Genomic DNA, 20,584 nt, shown 5'->3' with positions numbered 1-20,584 from the left:
ACTTAAAATAAAACTACCCCGCATCTCGGGGGGCAAGTCGTTCCAGAGGACAGGAGCCCCCACAGAGAAGGCTCTCCCCCTGGGGGTTGCCAGCCGACATTGCTTGGCCGACGGCACCCGGAGGAGCCCCTCTCTGTGGGAGAGAATTGGCCGGTGGGAGGCTATTGGTTGCAGCAGGCGGTCTTGTAAATACCCAGGTACTTACTTAAGTAAGTACCTGGGTGCTTACTTACTTACTTACTTACTTACTCACTTACTTACTTACTATCACTTGATAGTAAGTGCCAGCCATGTGCGGCAGCAGCCAAAAAAGCTATTACAAGCCTTGGTTGTATAAACAGAGGCATAGAACCAAGATCACATGAAGTATTAGTACTGCTTTATAAAGCCTTAGTAAGGCCACACTTGGAATAACTGCATCCAGTTTTGGTCATCACATGACAAAAAATATGTTGAGACTTTGGGAAAAGTGCCAAGAAGAGCAACTAAGATGATCAAAGGCCTGGAGACTAAAACATATGAAGAATGGCTGCAGGAGTTGGGTTTGGCTCATCAAGAGAAAAGAAGGACTAGGGAGGGCTTTGAGGGGCTGCCACAAAGAAGAGGGGGTCAATTTATTTTCCAAAGCACCAGAAGGCAAGACAAGAAACAAGGGATGGAAACTAATCAAAGAGAGAAGCAACCTGGAATTAAGGAGAAACTTCCTAACAGTTAGGACAATTAACCAGTGGAACAGCTTGCCACCAGAAGTGGTGCTCCATCGCTGGAGGTTTTTAAGAAGAGACTGGACAGACACTTGTCTGAAATAGTATAGGTTATCCTGCTTGAGCAGGGGGCTGGACTAGAAGATTTCTAAGGTCCCTTCCAGCTCTATTCTGATTTATATTCTAATCTAAGCCCTGCAACATTTGGAAAGGTAACTAAGTAGTGGGTTGGGTTGGGGGGAGCCAGCCCAAGGCAGTGGGGATTGGATGGAGAGGCATAGGAGAGAGATAAGCAGGGAGTGCTGTAGTGTCCCATTTTTTAAATTTATTTATTTATTATTCAAACTTCTATACCGCCCTTCTCCTTTCGGACTCAGAGCGGTGAACAGCCAAAATAAAAACATTTATACATAACATTACAATTAAAAACAGATTTAAAATAATTAATAAATTTGGCCCATAATTTAAAATTTGTCAATTTAAAATCAGTATCAAAATTTTAAAAACCAACCCTAAAATCAAGACAGACCGGCTAACTGAAAAAAGTAAGTTTTTAGGGCCTGACGAAAAGTCCTGAGATCACTCGTATCTCTGGGGGTAGATTGTTCCAGAGGGTAGGTGCCACCACAGAGAAGGCTCTCCCCCTGGGGGTCACCAGCCAACATTGTCTGGCCGACGGCACCCTGAGGAGGCCCTCTCTGTGGGAGCGAACCGGCCGGTGGGAGGCTATTGGTGGCAGAAGGCAGTCCCGTAAGTACCCCGGCCCCAAGCCATGGAGCGCTTTAAAGGTGATCACCAACACCTTGAAGCGCACCCGGGAATCCACTGGAAGCCAATGCAGTTCGCGCAAGAGAGGAGTCACATGGGAGCGCCCCGTCGCTCCCATAATCCCCCGCGCGGCCGCATTCTGCACCAATTGGAGCCTCCAGGTGTACCCCAAGGGGAGCCCCATGTAGAGAGCATTTGATTATAAGGGCAGATGATTACGAGGTTACAAGTATGGATTGGTTCAGAAGCATCTGGGGATCTGCCATGATTTCAAACATCTGCTCAGCGACCCAACATTAAGCAAGAACTATCTGTACAACATCTCTGCCTGGCTATTGGCAATATGAAATATGATGGAATAGGTTCTGTTCACAAAACCTATGCCACGTCAGGTGAGTTACTAACTTAATTGCTGTCTTCCCACAGCGTGCTGAGCTGAATTAATAGTATTTGTGGTCAGCGTCATTTCTCATTTGTGTTACGATGTCAAAATTGATTTCACGGAGGGCTGCGTCAGGGTTGTGTTTGCCCTGGGGGGGGCAGGTGGACGTGGCCAGGGTGGGCGTGGCTAGCTCAATGTCACTCATGTCTGAGGCACTGTGGTGGCCTGAGTGCTCTGCGATCAGAAACTGAGCCAGAGGCTGTCGCAGCTGAAAATGGAGTTCAGGAGGGCTATGCACGGCCCTCCCGAGCTCCATTTTTGCTGGCAAAGTTACTGTTTCCAGGGAGGCCCTGCAGGCCAGATCTAAGCACCCTGTGGGCCAGATCCGGCCCCTGGGCCTTGAGTTTGACACCTCTGAGCTAGACAGCCAGGCAAACAGGGCCATCCTGAGGTAAATCAGAGAGCACACAGAAGAAAAAGGCGGGAAAAAAGTGAAACTTTCCACTCCCCCCTCCACATCCACAACAACCAATCACAGCACAGATTGCCTCAGGCAGGCACCAACACTCTTCAACCAATCAACTCTAAGTGTGTGTTCTGGCTCGCTGCACCACCCCCAACTGTTCCAGCTATTAATTTTAAATATCTTAACAAAGATCATCTCGTGATCCTAATTTTCTCACTTTGATCCCCTCTGGCTTCTTGGGATTTTAGTTACTCAAAACCTGCTAGAGTAGAAATCCCACATCTGAAGACACTTGCAAACGCATCAGAAAAGAATCAAGGTTGGCAAAATCTGACTTCGGCTGATGCTGATCATGAAAAGAAGTCAATTCCAAAAGGAAAAAAAAAAGTTTGGAAGAAAATGCATACGTGGTTAGAAAAAATGTTAAGGTGGCATTTTTATGTTCATTGTTTGTATTATTTTTGTTGTAAGCCGCTCAGAGTCCCTTGGGAACTCTGATGATATGAAATATGATTAAATTAAATTAAATTAAATTAAATATAGATAATAAGCCAGAACTATTTTTATTTGGCATTCTACCAGAAAAATATGATAAAGGAAGGGAATGTATATTTAATATGAGATGTCTTAACAACAGCAAGAATTGTATTTGCATAATACTGGAAAAATGAGGAAACACCTATGCAAGAAGATATAATAATAAAAAAAAAAACATTAGACTGTGCAGAAATGGATAGACTAACACGGAAGATAAAAGGGAAAGAAGACACAGAATATTTTCAAACATGGGGCTTGCTTTATCAATGGTTGGACAAGAGAGGTAGAAATTAGGAACTGGAAAAGTTGCATTATGAAAGCCAATTGACCCAGACAATATGCTGATCACAAAGCACTTATTGTATGTAAAGAGAAAAGACATAAATAAATTGGAAAAAAAGGGAAGTCAATTCAAAAACACTCAACCCCACCGTGGATCTTTCACACAAGTCACACGTCTACACACACACACACACAAACATTTTAGCTGGATTCAGCAATTCTGACAGATGCATATTATCCCCAAGTCATAATGAGCTTATTTAAACATTTTTCAAACATTCAGTTTAGGTTTTCGCAACGTTAGTTGCAATAATTCCTTAACCCACTTTACCTTTTTCTGAGATTTTTTTTAAAAAAACTTTTCTCTCTGGTCTACAGTCTTTGGATCAGGGGTGAAATCCAGCAGGTTCTCGAGAACCGGTAGCAGAAATTTTGAGTAGTTCGGAGAACCGGCAAATACCACCTCTGGCTGGCCCCAGAGTGGGGTGGGAATGGAGATTTTGCAATATCCTTCCCCCAGGAATGGGGAGGGAATGGGGATTTTCTAGTATCCTTCCCCCAGGAGTGGGGAGGGAATGGGGATTTTGCAGTATGCTTCCCCTGCCACACCCACCAAACCATGCCCACAGAACCGGTAGTAAAAAAAATTTGAATTCCACCACTGCTTTGGATCCATTGAAAATGGTATATTTTATTGAATATTTTACATTTTAAAACCAAACACACAATAGCAAAAGAAATCAAAAACAAAAACACACGTACACCAGACATTAAAATACAATACTAACAACAGATATATACAATTTTACAACTTTCTGCATCGTCTTTACTCTTAGCTTTTATCCTCCCGCTCCTTCTCTTTATTTTTAAATATTCATAATTAACTGTTTTGTTAGCAGGATCATTATTTACATTTATATCCAGTATGTTAATATCTAATTTCACTTATTCTTATTTCTTAATTTGATTTCTGTTTTCCAACCATGTATAAAATCTATTCCACACTTTATAACAATCCGAGTCTTCTCTTTCTTTGATCTCCATTGTTAATTTATCCATTTGGCGCATTCGAGGATTTTCTTTATTATTGTTTCTTCTGATGGTGTATTGGTCGACTTCCACATTTGCGCTAGAGTAATTCTGGCCGCCGTTAGAATGAGCAATATAAGGAGGTGGAGCCAATGCCGCAACGGCAAGACAAACTCTTTGGAGCTCCCAAAGAGTCGTCGATATCCCTGCTGCCTGAAGGTCCGCTGTGACCTAAGTCATCCTGTAGGGATGACCACCAAGAAGAGCACATACCGATCAACCTAGGGAGGTGACAAACTCCCAGGAGAGGTCAGAAGAAGCTCCTCAAATCAGGCACTGAGGGAAAGCGACCAAGAAGTCGCTGAAAAGCTGGGGCGGCTGAACCAAAAAGAGAAAGTTAAGAAGCAGCCTGTGACATCGGTGAGGTGAGATCAATTCAATTTTATTACCTCAAAAAAAAAAAAAATGAGGCTGAGAATGAGGAATGGATGTGGGTGTGTATCCACACCCATATCCTGAAACTGGGGTGGCAAAGAAAGCACGTTTGAGAGCCCATTAAATTCTGATTAATTTTTAACCTTTAACTGAAGAAAAAGAAAAGAAGACTGAGGACTGTTATAATTACTGTATATTAAGGCTTTAAATGACTGAATTGTTGATTGCTCCGCGACACTTTGTTTAAACAAAAGTAAGAATCGAAAGTGTTGAACTGAGACGAAAAGTTAACCTGCAGTGCCATCTAGTGGTAGAAAAAAAATAAAGAAGGACTTTTTTACTTTGAAGAATATTGAATAAATAACTGACCTTGACATTCTGGCTAGAAGATAAATAGAACAGCTGTGGAGAATGAAGTGAAGAGTAACTGTGTTTTGGAAGCTTTTTTGTTTATGTTCTTGTATTGTTTTCCCTTTTTTCATCTTGGCTGTGCGGACTGTGATTTTGTATTTTTCATCTTCTTTTTTGACCAGTTTTGTGTTGAAAATTAAAAAGAAGATGTTTGGCTTGAATTTTGAGTTTTTTATTCTCCTTGGACTAGAGACTATATACTGAATTAAATTAAATTGGACGTCTAAAGTTTGTTCCCCCATGGATTAAGACTTGAAGAGTCAGAAGAATTCTTCTTCTTTAAATTTTTATTGTTTAATTTCCCCATTTTTTCTCCCTTTTTTTACTAAATTGACTTTTTTATTAATTTTTATTAATTAATTAATTAGATATTATTAAAATGGGGACCTAGATTGTTGGCAAGACTATCCAAATAATGGTTATACGTTATAAACTGCTCGGAGAGTGACTTCAGAAGTGGTAGGGGCTTCATCACTGGGGGTTTTTAAGAAAAGACTGGATAGCTGTCTGTCTGAAATTGTATAGGGCTGTGATGGCGAACCAGGTCAGATCTCGAACCGTTGCCCCAGGTCAGATCTCCATGGCATTTCTTTTGTGAGCTTCTGTTTCCCTGCAAACGATGAAACAGAAGCTCACAAAAGAAAAAGATGCCCCACTTCCCGCCGGCCAGCTGGTCTTCGGATCTCTGCTGTGCATGTCTGCACATGTCCATGCGTGTCTGCGTTTGCACATATTCATGCACATTCACAAACACACATACATGTTCGTGCACACACGCATGAATGAGCGTACACACATCTTTCAGTTTGGGCATCCGTGTGCACGCATTTTGGGCACTCAGTGTCTAAAAGGTTCGCTATCACTGGTATAGGGCCTCCTGCTTGAAGGAGACAACATAGCTCTATTCTGATTGAATGTCTATGGGGCAGTATATAGGCCTTTAACAAAAAAATGATAAACTACAGCATAGAATTTGGAGACATGCAAACTCTGTGGTGAAATTGTTGTCGATAGCAATAGCACTTAAGACTTATACTCCACATCACAGAGCTTTACAGCCCTTTCTAAGTGGTTTACAGAGTCAGCCTATTGCCCCCAACAATCTGGGTCTTCATTTTATCAACCTCGGAAGGATGGAAGGCTGAGTCAACCTTGAGCCTGGTGAGAATCGAACTGCTGGCAATCAGCAGTCAGCAGAAGTAGCCTGCAGTACTTCATTCTAATCACTGTGCCACTACGGCTCTTGTTTTGGGCAATGCAAATTAGTTTCATCCTCTGAAAATGCAGACTGAAATAATTTCTCCTTCGTCCCAGGAGCATCTTATGAAAATGTGTCCTGAAGCTAATTCTTTGCAAACCTGCTGCTTAAGAATCATTTTGCAGGATTTCGCCTGGCGACCACCTTAAGATAGCCTTCTTGATTAGAGGAAGAGTACCTTTCCCACAATTGTAGGCTATAAGTGAGAATATTCAGGTTTTATTTTGCATTTTCGGGAGAGTGGCAAATTAAGAAATAGAGGAAGGGAAGGAAACCTTTTGGCTTGCAAACTCATCTAAAAAGACTTTATTCTCAGCTCCAGCTGCAGGGCAAGAACATGATCGCTACATCCTGAGTTTTCCCACAAAACAAAAAAACCCATCTTAACTCATGGGGTCTGTCTCTCCTTCCCTGGGCAAGAGTTGGCATGACCTCATACAGTAGAACCAAGTTCAGATGCCTCCTCTAGTCGCAATTCAGCTGAGGACACCCATAGCTACTTGTCCTGCTCCAGGAAGTCCTTCTCAGAGATGCCCCAATCACCACCTTCTCCCCTTGCCTTTTTCTCTTACTGTCCACCTCCCTCCAAAAGACTTTGTGTCTTCTCCTAGGATCCAAGCTGCTGAGGCCCCACGTGCATCTTCTCACTGCCTTTGGTCCTCTGGCTCTCAGGAGATTCCACCATTGCTCAGATGATCATTATCTCCTTCTTGAGCTTTTCCCACCTTCCTCAGGCTCCTCACCTGCAAATGCAGTGGTGGGATTCAAATAATTTAACAACCGGTTCTCTGCCCTAATGACTGGCTGGGTGGGCGTGGCCATGGTGGGCATGGCCAGGGGGTGTGACAGGCAGCATTCGGCCTCCTGCACCCCCCTGGGAGCAAAAACGGGCCATGGGGGGGGGACACGCGGCCCCCACTGCACCCTGTTTTGGGTCTAGTAGGCCGCCCTGCAGCCTCCTGGGAGCAAAAATGGGCTGCGGGGGGGGGGGGAACGCTGCATCTCTCCCATGCCCCGTTTTGGGATGCATGTGGCGGGGAAGGTAATGTGACTGGGTGGACGTGGCCAACTTTTTTTTAAAAAAAAACAAAAACTTTTCAAAGCATTTTTTCTAATGCTTTGAAAAGCCTCTGCCGATCAGGCAACTCAGCTGGGAGTTGCCAGAGACTTTTCAAAGCATTTTTTTAATCACCTCTTCGGACAAGAGGTTGCAGAAAAAAATGCTTTGAAAAGCCTCTGATGATCCCAGCTGAGCCGCACGATCTTCAGAGGGTTTTTTTTTTCTTTTAAAAGCATTTTTTCATCGGAAGAGGTTGTAGAAAAAATGCTTTTAAAAGTAAAAAAAAAAATTGATGATTGTGCGGCTCAGCTGGGCATGGGGGTGGGGGTGGGGCGGGGATTTTTGCTACCAGTTCTCCGAACCACCTGCTGCCATCACTACTGGATTGGGCGATCTGGTCCGAACCGGGAGCATTTCACCCCTGCCCCACACCACTTCTGACAGATGGCAGTCCAGTCTCTTCTTGAAACCTTCCAGTGATGAAGCTCCCACAACTTCCGATGGCAACTTCTGTTCCATCGGTTGATGGTTCTCACTGTCAGAAAGTTCCTCCTTATTTCCAGGTTGAATCTCTACTTGTTAGTTTTGGGGGCATCTACGATAGCTTTGAGTTGCTGCTAAGTGACCAGTCATTAAGCAAGAACTACTTATACAACACCCCTGTCTGGCTCCCGACAATAGAAAGAGTTCTGGAATTGCTTTTTTCTTCACACAACATGTCAAGCCAGGAGTGGTCAATTAAATTGCTATATTCCACCAGCATGCTGAGTTGAAATAATGTCGCTGATGGCCAGCTTTGTTTCTCATTATGTTCTGATGGCAAAATTGGGCTAGTTCATGATTCCCTATGTTGTGAAGACAAGAAATTACATTATTGTGTAATGGAGTTTAAGCAGAATGGGAAAATTTATCTTTTCTATTTCTCTAGCTAGGAAAACCTTTGGCAGAACGGTGATATCTTCTGGAGGCAACTTGTATTTGGCAGTGGTGAAATCTGAACTGGTTTGCTAGCGGTTTGCTGGCCATGCATACGCAGTTCACGCCAAATGCATGCTGCATGCACAGTGTGTGCCAAATGTGCGTTGTGCACGCACAGGCTCAGTACACTCAAAAGGAGGCTTGGCAAGATAAGTAGAACAGTGAGGGGGGATCAGCTGTGCCGCGCGATTTAGCTTCGCTAGAAAGCAGGATTTCACTAGAAAGCTAAACCGCGCAGCACAGCTGATCATTGGAAATACCGGTTCCGACGAACTGGTAGCTTTTTTTTACTACCAGTTCACCCAAAGGTCAGTAAAATGAGGACTCAGATTGTTGGGGGCAATAGGCTGACTCCGTAAACCGCTTAGTGAGGGCTGTAAAAGCCCTGTGAAGCAATATACAAGTCTAAGTACGATTGCTATTGCTATTCTTCAGTTCTCTTGGGTGAGAAGCGAAATATTTTCAAGTAAAATAACAAGAAAGTCCAGTCGCCTTTTGGAAAAGTACCTTTGGGGCAACCTCTTCTCTCTTTGAGACGAGAGAAATGATGTAAGAGGTGATGCTTCTTGGGAAAAAAATGTCTGTTCCCCAGAGGGAAGGACAGAAAAGAATGGATTTACCCTATTTCCTGATGTTCAATAGCTGATCTCCTCTTTCCCTTTCCCAATTGCTAGAGACACCACCAAAGGCTGAAGGTGCCTCTTGGTAGGTTGCCACTATCTCAAAGAGCCTTCAGCTTCTTTGCACAACCATTCAAGTTGTCCACTTCTGACTCCTCTCAGCTGCTGCATGGTGATTCTTTCAAACATTTTTTTTTACCTGAACTCTCCACCCTGATCTCCACCAGGTTTGCAGGTCTACCTTGTCTGCAGAATTTTAGGAGTTGCAACCACAACCATCTGGAGAACATCTGGTTGGATCACTGGGATTTTAGAGTGAATAATCTTAACTCTAATCCTAACCCATCCCAGATAGGAGTTGCAACCATGACCATCTGGAGAACTAACCATCTGGTGGACTGAGAGAACATCTGTGGGATTTACAGAAGTCCCACAAGTTATGCAGCTCAACATCATGAAAACAACAACAGCAACAGTACCTTATTGTGATGCACACTGTCCCTCTCTTCTCTGCACTCTTTCTAGAGTCTCAACATCTTTTTCATATCATGATGACCAAAACTGAATGCAGGATTACGAGTGTGGCCTTACCAAGGCTTCATAAAGTGGTATTAACACTTCACGTGATCTGGATTCTATCCCTCTGTTGATGCAGCCTAGAATTGTGTTGGCTTTTTTGGCAGCTGCTGCACACGGCTGGCTCCTATTTAAATGGTTGCCCACTAGGACTCCAAGATCCCTCTCACAGTTACTACTATTGAGCGAGGTACCACATATACTGTACCTGTGCTGCCTAAGTTTTTTTTTTTTCTTGTCTAAATTTCTGAAAAGAAAATATGCTTATTATATTTTACGGTGGCACAGTGGTTAGAATACAGTACTGCAGGCTAACTCACTGCTCACTCCAGTTCAATTCTGAGCGGCTCAAGGTTGAACTCGCCTTCCATCCTTCCGAGGTAGGAAGGAGGTAAAATGAGTAGCCAGATTGGTGGGGGCCATAGGCTGACTCTGTAAACTGCTTAGAGTGGACTATAAAGCACCATGAAGCCATATATAAGTCTGAGTGAATGCTATTGCTATTGCTATAATATAATTACAATTATATTAGAGCTGTGGTGGTGCAGTGGTTAGAAAGCAGTATTGCAGGCTAATTCTGCCCATTGTCTGCAGTTCGATCCTGACCGGCTCAAGATGGACTCAGCATTCCATCCTTCAGAGGTCAGTAAAATGAGGAGCCAGATTGTTGGGAGCAAGAGGCTGATTCTGGAAACTGCTTAGAGAGAGCTGTAAAGCACTGGGAAAGCGGTATACTATTATATGTCTATTATAGATGAAACAATAAATATCACGATATCTATTTCTATCCCTCCAATTAATGAGCAAACACTTTGTTGGAGATGCTCAGATGTTTGTTTCCTCGGCCAATCAAAGGGAAGTCTCCCAACCAGAAGAAAGAAAACCAACTGTCTTTAAAACAAACTTCTCATTGGTTAAAATCTGGTTTTGCTCCCCAACCGGATCTTCCAACCCCCGCAGAGTGCCCAGTAGGTCAAGAGCCTTGGTAGTACAGGGGTTTAAGGCACCCTGTTATTAAGCTGGTTATTAACACCAGCTGTCTGCAATTACTGTAAGTTCGAATCTCACCAGGCTCAAGGTTGACTCAGCCTTCCATCCTTTCTAAGGTAGGTGAAATGAGGACCCAGTTTGTGGGGGCAATAAGCTGACTTTGTATAAATATACAAAAGTATGAAGGCTATTGCTTAACGCATTGTAAGCCGCCCTGAGTCTTCGGAGAAGGGCGGCATATAAATCAAATTAAAAAAAAATAAAAAATAAAAAAAAAGTCATCATGTAAACCAGCTCATAGAAAACTCAGGGCGGTGAACAGCCAAAAATAAAACATTTGTACACAAAAGTTAAAATAGTTTTAAAATAATTAAATAAAGTTTGGCCCATAATTTAAAACATTTCAATTAAAATCAGTATCAATTTTAAAAACCAATATAAAATCAGGCCAGCCCGGCTAATTGAAAGAAATAGGTTTTAAGGACCCGACGAAAAGTCTGGAGGTCTGGGATCACTTGTATCTCTGGGGGTAGATTGTTCCAGAGGGTAGGTGCCATCACAGAGAAGGCTCTCCCCCTGGGGGTCGCCAGCCGACATTGTCTGGCTGACGGCACCCTGAGGAGGCCCTCTCTGTGGGAGCGAACTGGCCGGTGGGAGGCAATTGGTAGCAGAAGGCGGTCCCATAAGTACTCCGGCCCTAAGCCATGGAGTGCTTTAAAGGTGATCACCAACACCTTGAAGCGCACCCAGCTTGCGCAGGAGAGGAGCGCCCCATCTCTCCCATAATTCCCTGCGTGGCCTCATTCTGCACCAGTTGGAGCTTCCGGGTGCACCCCAAGGGGAGCCCCATATAGAGAGCGTTAAAATAGTCCAGGCAAGAAGTGACGAGTGCTTGAGTGACCATATGTAAGGAGTCCCGATCTAGAAAGAGGCATAACTGGCGTATCAAGCGAACCTGATAGAAGGCCCCCCTGGCCGTCATATGCTCTTCTAAAGACAGCTGTGCGTCCCTTTCCGTGGGGGCCAGTGATTCGCCCCCAATAACCAGCGATGGCGCCAGCTGGCTATACCAGGACGCCGGCAGCCACAGCCACTCGGTGTTGGAACGGTTGAGTTGAAGCCTGTTTCTCCCCATCCAGACCCACACGGCCTCCAGGCACTGGGACATCACTTCCAAGGCATCGTTGGGATGGTCTGGGGTGGAGATGTACAGCTGAGTATCATCAACATACTGATGGAACTCCACCCCAAAACCACGGATGATCTCACCCAGTGGCTTCACATAAATGTTGAACAGGAGGGGCGAGAGGACTGAACCTTGTGGCACCCCACAAACAAGGCACCTCGGGGTCGACCGCTGCCCCCCTGTCAACACAGATTGCAACCGGTTGGAGAGGTAGGAGGAGAACCACTGCAAAACGGTGCCCCCCACTCCCAACCCCTACAGCCAGCACAACATGATACCATGGTCGATGGTATCAAAAGCTGCTGAGAGATCTAACAGGACCAGGATAGAGGAATAACCCCTACCCCGGGCCCTCCAGAGATTATCCACCAACGCGACCAATGCCGTTTCCATGCTGTACCCAGGCCTGAAGCCAGACTGGAGTGGATCTAAATAGACAGCTTCATCCAGGTACTGGGGAAGCACCACACTCTCAACAACCTTCGCAATAAAACGAAGGTTGGAGACTGGACGATAGTTAGCCAAAACAGCCAGATCCAGGGAGGGCTTCTTGGGGAGAGGCCTCACAACCGCCTCTTTCAAGGCGGCCGGCAGGACACCCTCGCTCAAAGAAGCGTTAATAATCCCCTGGAGCCAGCCTCGTGTAACCTCCCAGGAAGCCAGCACCAACCAGGAGGGACACGGGTCCAATAAACATGTGGTCGCATTCAGCCGTCCCAAGATCCTGTCCACGTCCTCGGGAGCCACAGGATCGAACTCCTCCCAGATAACATTCTCAAGGCCTGCCTCAGTCATCTCGTCTGAACTAAACCAGTCAGCGGCCAAGTCTTCCCGAATCCGAGTTATTTTATCATGCAGATACTGTACAAATTCCTCAGCTCGGCCCTGCAAGGGGTCATCCCATGCTCCCAGATGGAAGAGGGAGCAGGTCACCCTAAACAGGGTGGCTGGGCGATTATCTGATGACGCGATAAGAGTGGCAAAATAGCTAGATTTCGCCGCTTTTATCACCACTAGGTAGGTCTTAATATGAGACCTTACCAGTGTCAAGTTGGATTCAGATCGGCTGGCCCTCCAATTGCTCTCTAGGCGTCTTTTCCGGTGCTTCATCTCCTTCAGCTCCTTGGAGAACCAAGGAGCTAAGTGAATAGAACTTCTCTATTTTTAGTACAAATATTCATAGTCTTTCTTCTTCTAATTTCTACCTCTTGTCTGTACCCATTCATAAAATCTATTCCATATCGAATAGTATTCTGTGTCTTCTTCGTGCTTTATTTTTAAAGTTAGCCTGTCCATTTCAGCACAGTCCAAAATTTTTCGAATTACTTCCTCATCTGGTGGGGTACTCTCATTTTTCCGGTATTTAGCAAATATAATCCTTGCTGCTGTCAATATATAGTTGTTCTGTATCCCGAATGCATGAATGAGTCCACTTAAATACCAGCAAGTTTTTGGTTTTTTTAAAAAAATTCAGCTTTTGGACTTCAACTACCAGATATTGTTCCAATATTCGAGGGGCTGCCACAAAGAAGGGTGTTATGGAATGATGGGACCAAACAACATTCCTGGTTCAGCCAGAGACAGTTTATTGCGCAGTTTCAGAACCAGATTTGTATCTGCAATTCTGAACTAAGAAGAGTTCTGATACAACTCCTTTTATACATCTCCAAGACAAAGGATTTTGTGAGCACAGCAGTTTTCCATATATGGTTGACATACATTTGTTACATGATAATTGACACTTTCTAATTACTAAATTCTTTCATTATTTTCTAGTTCATAAGATTATCTTAGCTAAACAACCTTCCTCAGTTCTGTAATTGCTGATGCGTAGATTCATGGCTGCTTTGGATAATAAGTAACTTTTTGTTTCAGATGGATGTCTTTGCATCCTTGACAACTAGGCCCCTCAGAAGATATATATTACCAAGAATGGAATTTAGCTGACTTAGTGTAATCTCTAAACAAGCACATTTCTTTCTTATAATAATGTGAATAAAGAGGGTCCTTCAGTATTCATATTTTATTTATTTATTTATTTATTTATTTATTTATTTATTTATTTATTTATTTATTTATTTAAAATTTATATACCGCATCTTCTCCCGAAGGACTCAGGGCGGTGTACAGCCAGATAAAAACATACAATACAAACATTAAAAACAATTAAAAAGATATCTATATATTAATTTGGCCCCAATTTAAAATAACAAACCAATTTAAAATATTTAAAAATATATTAAGCTGACCCTGTACTATTCCTACATCATTCACATTAAGGGGTGTATGTGTGTGAGTCAATTTATTCTCCAAAGCCCCAGAAGGCAGGACAAGAAGCAAGGAATGGAAACAAGGAGAGAAGCCACCTAGAACTAAAGAGAAATTTCCTAAGGGTGAGAACACTTTTAGCATTTTATTTTCCCTTTAAAAAATAGCAATGATATGAGAAGTGTTCAAATTGGAATTGAACTGGTGCCATTACAAAATCTCTGTTATTATTATAGTGGTTCTTATCATGTAAGTCCTAAATGTTTCAGACACTAAACAAATTTGTGCTATGTGCTTGGAGCTCAAAGCATTGTTAGACCAATGCTGACACACCAACTTTACAGTCTGTTTCTGTTGCCCCCCTCTGGGAGGAGGTTTCTAAGTATTTCTAGCAGGACCAGGAACTGGTAGTGGAAATTTTGAGTAGTTTGGAGAACTGGCAAATGCCACCCCTGGCTGGCCCCCGAGTGGGGTGGGAATGGAGATTTTGCAATATCCTTCCCCCAGGAATGGGGAGGGAATGGGGACTTTGCATTATCCTTCCCCTGAAGTGGGGAGGGAATGGAGACTTTGCAGTATCCTTCCCCTAAAGTGGGATGGGAATGGAGATTTTGCAGTATCCTTTCCCTGCCGTGCCCACCAAGCCACACCATACCCACCAAGCCACGCCCACAGAAAATTTTTGGATTTCACCATTGCCAGAAAGCAATCTCCGTAGTATCATTAACTGCAAAAGGTATTTAATACCACACATATATTTGTAAATAGTTTTCACTATAGATAAAACCACTATTAATCTAAGAAGGCTCTGTGTGCTGTGTACTGTTATAGCTCCTGGGTTTATCACATAATTACTAGTTACGCTGTCTAAACTCTGACAGGTTATGGGCCCAGAACGCTTCCACTATGCCACTCTGCTTCTCCTCTCAGGACAGCATCTCTGGAGATGTTCCTTAGAACCACAATTGAATGCTATGATTGGTAGTTGTGGGTGTAAAGGGGGAGTTTCCCCTTTTCCCGCATTTTTCTTCTGTGTGCACTGTATGTTGTTTGTGGTTTACCTCATGATGCCCCTGTTTGCCTGACAATAGAACAGAACAGAACAGAACAGAACAACAGAGTTGAAGGGACATTGGAGATCATCTAGTCCAGCACATGTCAGTGTTCCAAATTAGGCTCTCTTCCAGCGCTGACATGAACGAAATGAAGCAGAGAGCAGAAGCATTGATTTATTGCTGAGATGAACTTTTACCTAGTTTTCTGCATGCAACAGATAGGGTTACCTGGGTGATGGAGGGTGGGGGGCACATTCCTGTGAAAAGAATGTGCCGGGACGTAGAGATGGATCTGCATGTTGGCCAATGGGACATTGGGGTTGGAGAGCGGAATAGGAGGGGGTTGGAAGGAGGGGCAGTTTGGCTGCAACTTGAATCAGGAATGTCGGATTTTTTCTATTCTTAAATAAAAGTGATTCATTAGAGACTTTGCGTTTGAGAATGAAGTTTATTTAAGATAGCACCGAAGCCTGACAGACAGCCAAACTGCCTCAAAGCCAGGCTGGCTGAGTTTAAATCATCCCGTTCCCTCCCAGACGTATGGTCGGACTGGAGGTTATCCCCCGACATTATGGCTGAAGCGAAGCTCTCAGAGGAAAGCTTGCTTCAAGCAACGAGTGGAGGAAAAGCGGTCGTGATCCCAGCCAGTTTGGAAACTATGAAGGCTCAACTCTCCCCGCCTTCCTCCTCGGCAAAACTTCAAACAAAGAAGCCTGAACCAGATAAGTACCCGGGGACTGTGCCAAAAGCCTCAGAGGCGGAATTTCCCTTTCCAAACGTGAAAGACAAGGGAAAACCCCTAAGTGAATTGGGCAGAGCCTCCTGGCTATGGGAATGGGAACAAGCCAGAAAACAAACTAAGCGCCAAGAAATTCTAAGGAAGCCACTCGAAAGCCCCATAGATGAGTTGAAAAAGAAATTTGACCGTGCCACCCTTCAGGGGGAGGGGCCATCCTGCAGACCCAAAGAAAAGAGAGAACTAGTCTGGGATGTTGACCTGAGAGGCCGTAGGCCAAGGCGCAGCCCTTCCCCCCTCCACAGCAGGAGGAGAAGGAGCCCAATGACGCATCCATGGTTCCCCCCCCTCCCAGAAAGCAGCAAAGCCTAGATGAGGCAGCACCTCCCTACCCCAGGATGAGAGACGAGGCAGAGGACTATCAATACCAAGGCCGGCCCTACAGAGCTCAGCACAGAGAGGAGAGGGCAGAGAGGGAGGAATCACCCCAGTTCAGAGGGAAGTTCGATGGTGACCCAGACAACCTCACCCAATTCCTCGATTCAGCTGAAATATACATAGAGCATTTTGGACACCTTTACCCTTTCCCCAGAGCCCTAGTGAATGCCATTTCGAAAGGGCTGGAGGGAGAAGCAAAGAGGTGGTCAGCATCCCTCTATAAAAACAGGGCCCCCGAGCTGCAAGATGCGGATGGGTTCTTGCAACTATTGAGAGCCCGTTATGAGGAGGAGGAGGAGGACCCCTATGTGGAAGACGAGCTCAGAAACCTAATGCAGAAGGGGAAGCCCATCAGAGAGCATATCCGTGAATTCAGGAGAGTCATTGGGACACTGCCTCCCCTACCAGAGCGATTGCTGGTGTATTTTTTTAGAACAAGCCTAGATAAGAGAATTTCCCAAGTGACTGCTTATTGTGACATCCCAAACCGACTCTCTGAATGGTTCCGGGTAGCGATAAAAGTCGACAGAGGGTTGTGGGCGAGCGACATGCTGAAACCACCAGAGGGAAAGGAGAGAGGCCGACCAGACCAGGGGCCACTCAACAGACGGGAAACCCCAACATCACAGCCCTCCCACAGACCAACTGCCCCACGGAGCTCACTGAAATGCTACCGATGTGGGGGGAGCGGCCACATAGCAGCAAGATGTGGAACGCCTAGACTGGGACCAGCTCCACCGCCCAAAGCATGACCGGAACGAGGGCCCAAGCGCGCCACCCACGTACTGCAGGAAACCCCCCAAATCCCGGAGTTTTTCACTCACCTGACCAAAACCAGAGGAACCCCAGATGAGGGAGATCAGTTCCCCGAACCCTACGACACGGAGGATGAAGGCGAAGACGACCCGATGGTGAGTGAACCTGTCCATCCTTTTCTTTTCCCCATATGCCTGACAGCCCCCAAAACAGGGGCCCAAGAGACTTTCCAAGCCCTAATAGACTCTGGTAGCACACGGTGCCTAATCAACCTACCCACAGTTCTGAAATTGGGAATCCGAGCTAAACAGCTCAAACAACCAATTCTTTTTGAGCAAGTTGATGGGTCCCTAGTGGGGGGAACGTACGCCACACATTTGACTGAATCCGTGAGACTAGAACTAGCAGATCACTGGGAGACGATCCGCTTCATAATAGCCCCCAAGATGACAGAACCAGTCATATTGGGACTCTCGTGGCTGGACAAATGGGGCCCAATCATTTGGTGGCAAGAGGGGACCCACAGACTGAGAATAGCAAAGGACCCCCAACGCCTGCCGCCCCGACCAGAAGAATTCCCTCCCACGCTGAGACCCCAAAGCAGCCCTCCACCACAAAACAAAACACCACCAACACAAAGGTCCCTCCCAGAAGGTACAGTAAAGCAATTGGCAGCTGCACCCACCACCGCTTGTAATGCAGATCAGATCCCAGGGGAGTACCAAGACCTTGCAGAAGTATTCAGCGAGGCCGACTGTGACATTCTGCCCCCCCACCGCGAGACCGATTGTGCCATCAAGATTATCCCGGGAGCGAAACTACCCAAATTTTAAATGTATGCCATGACGCCCCGAGAAATGCAGGAAATGCGGGACTACATAGACAAAAACTTACAAAGGGGATTTATTGAGCCAGTAAAACCAAGGGTAGCGGTGCTGGTCATGTTTAAAGAGAAAAAGGATGGCTCCATGAGACTGGTGGTCGACTTTCGAAGTATCAACGCTGTTTGCGTACACAACTTGTACCTCCTCCCCCTCATGAAAGACATGCTAGCCCACCTAGCTAAAGGGAAGATTTTCACCAAACTAGACGTTTGAGAAGCTTATTACTGAGTACGCATAAAGGCAGGAGATGAATGGAAAACAGCATTCAACTGCCCCTGGGTAGTTTCCAGTTTAAAGTAATGCCCTTTGGATTGCAAGGAGCCCCGGCAGTATTCATGCAGTTAATAAATGAAGTCTTACATGAACACCTTTACAAAGGGGTCCTCGTCTACCTGGACGATATTCTTATCTACACGGAGACCATAGACGAACATATACCCCTCGTCCGCCAAGTACTGAAAAAGCTACGGGCAAACCTATATGTCAAACTGTCAAAATGCGATTTCCACCAATCACGGCTAGACTACCTGGGCTACCGAGTATCAAACGAGGGGATAGAGATGGACCCAGCCAAGGTCCAATCAGTTCTACAATGGCAGCCCCCTCGCACCCGCAGACAACTGCAAAGTTTTCTAGGCTATGCGAATTTCTACAGACAATTCATCCCCTCGTTCACGAAGATTGCCAAATCTTTGACAGACCTCCTAAAGACAGGAAGCCCAGCGATGAAACCTTGCCCAGGACAACCCCTACAGTGGGACCTGACCTGCCAACAGGCATTCGAGACGCTAAAAGGACTGTTCGCGAAAAAACCTGTCTTAAAACACCCGGATCTGGAACAGCCTTTTGTCATCCAAGCAGACGCAAGTGATGTGGCAGTAGGAGCCATATTACTCCAAAAGAACAACCAAGGTGATCTACAACCCTGCGCCTACACCTCCCGCAAACTCACCGATACGGAGAGGCGATGGGCGGCGTGGGAGAAGGAAGCGTTTGCAGTAAGATGGGCCTTGTTGACCTGGCGGCACCTACTAGAGGGAGGCCAGAAACCATTTGAAGTTTGGACTGATCATAAAAACCTAGAGGCCCTAAAAACCCCACGAAAACTATCGCCCAGGCAAGTGCGGTGGGCACAATACTTCAATCGTTTCAATTTCGAGCTTAAGCACATCCCAGGAGGGAGAAATTTCCTGGCTGATGCCCTCTCCCGGATGCCCCAATACAACAGTGAGCGGGAGCAGGTAGTGAATGCCATCATCCCCTCCACCCAAGCTGCGGCCCAAGTGATCACCAGACGGCAACAACGTGACCAGCAAGGCCAACTTGCAAGTGACTTAACTGCAAAATTAAAAAATGAAACGCTGACAGACCCCTGGTATCGGGACAATCAACATCTCTTGACAAAAAGAGATGAACTAGCACGGAGGGGGACAAAGCTCTATGTCCCACAGAGTTTACGCATCCTGATTCTCAAGAGGAGCCACAACGTTAAACCAGCGGGACACTTCAGGTTCCTAAAGACTCTGCACCTAGTACGAAGGCAGTTCTGGTGGCCCCACATGAGAAAGGACGTAGACAGTTATGTAAAAAGCTGCACCATTTGTGCCACGATGAAGACAAGACTAGGGTGCCCACCTGGACTGTTGCAACCAGTAGCTGAGCCAACAAGACCATGGGAGGAGATTGCAATGGACTTTATAGTAGACCTACCGAGGAGCAGTGGAAATACAGTGATCTGGACTGTAATAGACTTATTCTCCAAACAGGCACACTTCATTCCTTGTAGTGGACTGCCTTCAGCCCGTCAGTTATCCAAACTGTTCCTGAAACACATTTACCGCCTACATGGAGTCCCCAGGAGAATCATCTCCGACAGAGGGGTCCAGTTCACAGCAAAGTTCTGGAGGGAGTTTCTACGATCCATAGGTTCATCCCAAGGGCTCAGCTCAGCATTTCACCCGAGCACCAGTGGGGGGGCAGAAAGACTGAACGCTATGATAGAACAGTATTTAAGATGCTACGTCGACTACCAGCAGTCCAATTGGGCAGACCTCCTATCTTTTGCGGAGGTTGCATATAATAATGCTGTCCACAGCAGCATGGGGCTAACCCCGTTCAAAATAGTGAGTGGCATGGATTTTGTCCCCATGCCAGAGTACCCGAGGGAGCCCCCTTCCTCAGTCAGTTTGACCGACTGGATGGCAATGTTGAGAGAAACTTGGGAGAATGTTAAGAGGGCGCTGGCAAAGGCGGCTCAATCTTATAAGGAACAAGCAGACAAGCACCGAACTCCCCAAAGACCATTTCAGTTGGGAGAGAAAGTTTACCTTTCCACCAAGTACTTGAGACTTAGACTCCCGAGCAAGAAATTGGGCCCAAAATTTATAGGACCATTTCCTATAATAAAAATAATCAACCCCATTACAGTGCAATTGCAGTTGCCACGGCTTTTGGGGAAAATTCACCCTGTTTTTCACAGTAGCCTTCTAAAACCTGTAGTGGGGTCTACTTTAAGGCCAACGCCACGTGAACCCCCTGGGCCCCTGGTTGTTGGGGGCCAAACGCACTACGAAGTGCAGTGGATTCTTGATTCAAGATGGCACAGGGGGCGCCTCCAGTACTTAATTAAATGGAAGGGTTACCCATTGTCAGAGGCTTCCTGGGTGAAGAGCGCAAACATCCAAGCTGATCGCCTTATAGCAAAATTCCATGCAGACCACCCGGGAAAGCCGGGAGGGGGGGTGCGCAGCCAAGGAGGGGCTAAT

This window comes from Pantherophis guttatus, chromosome 1, assembly GCF_059756535.1.
Source record: "Pantherophis guttatus breed Tessera chromosome 1, ASM5975653v1, whole genome shotgun sequence".
Lineage (NCBI taxonomy): Eukaryota > Metazoa > Chordata > Lepidosauria > Squamata > Colubridae > Pantherophis > Pantherophis guttatus.
Note: the sequence above shows the minus strand (reverse complement) of the source record.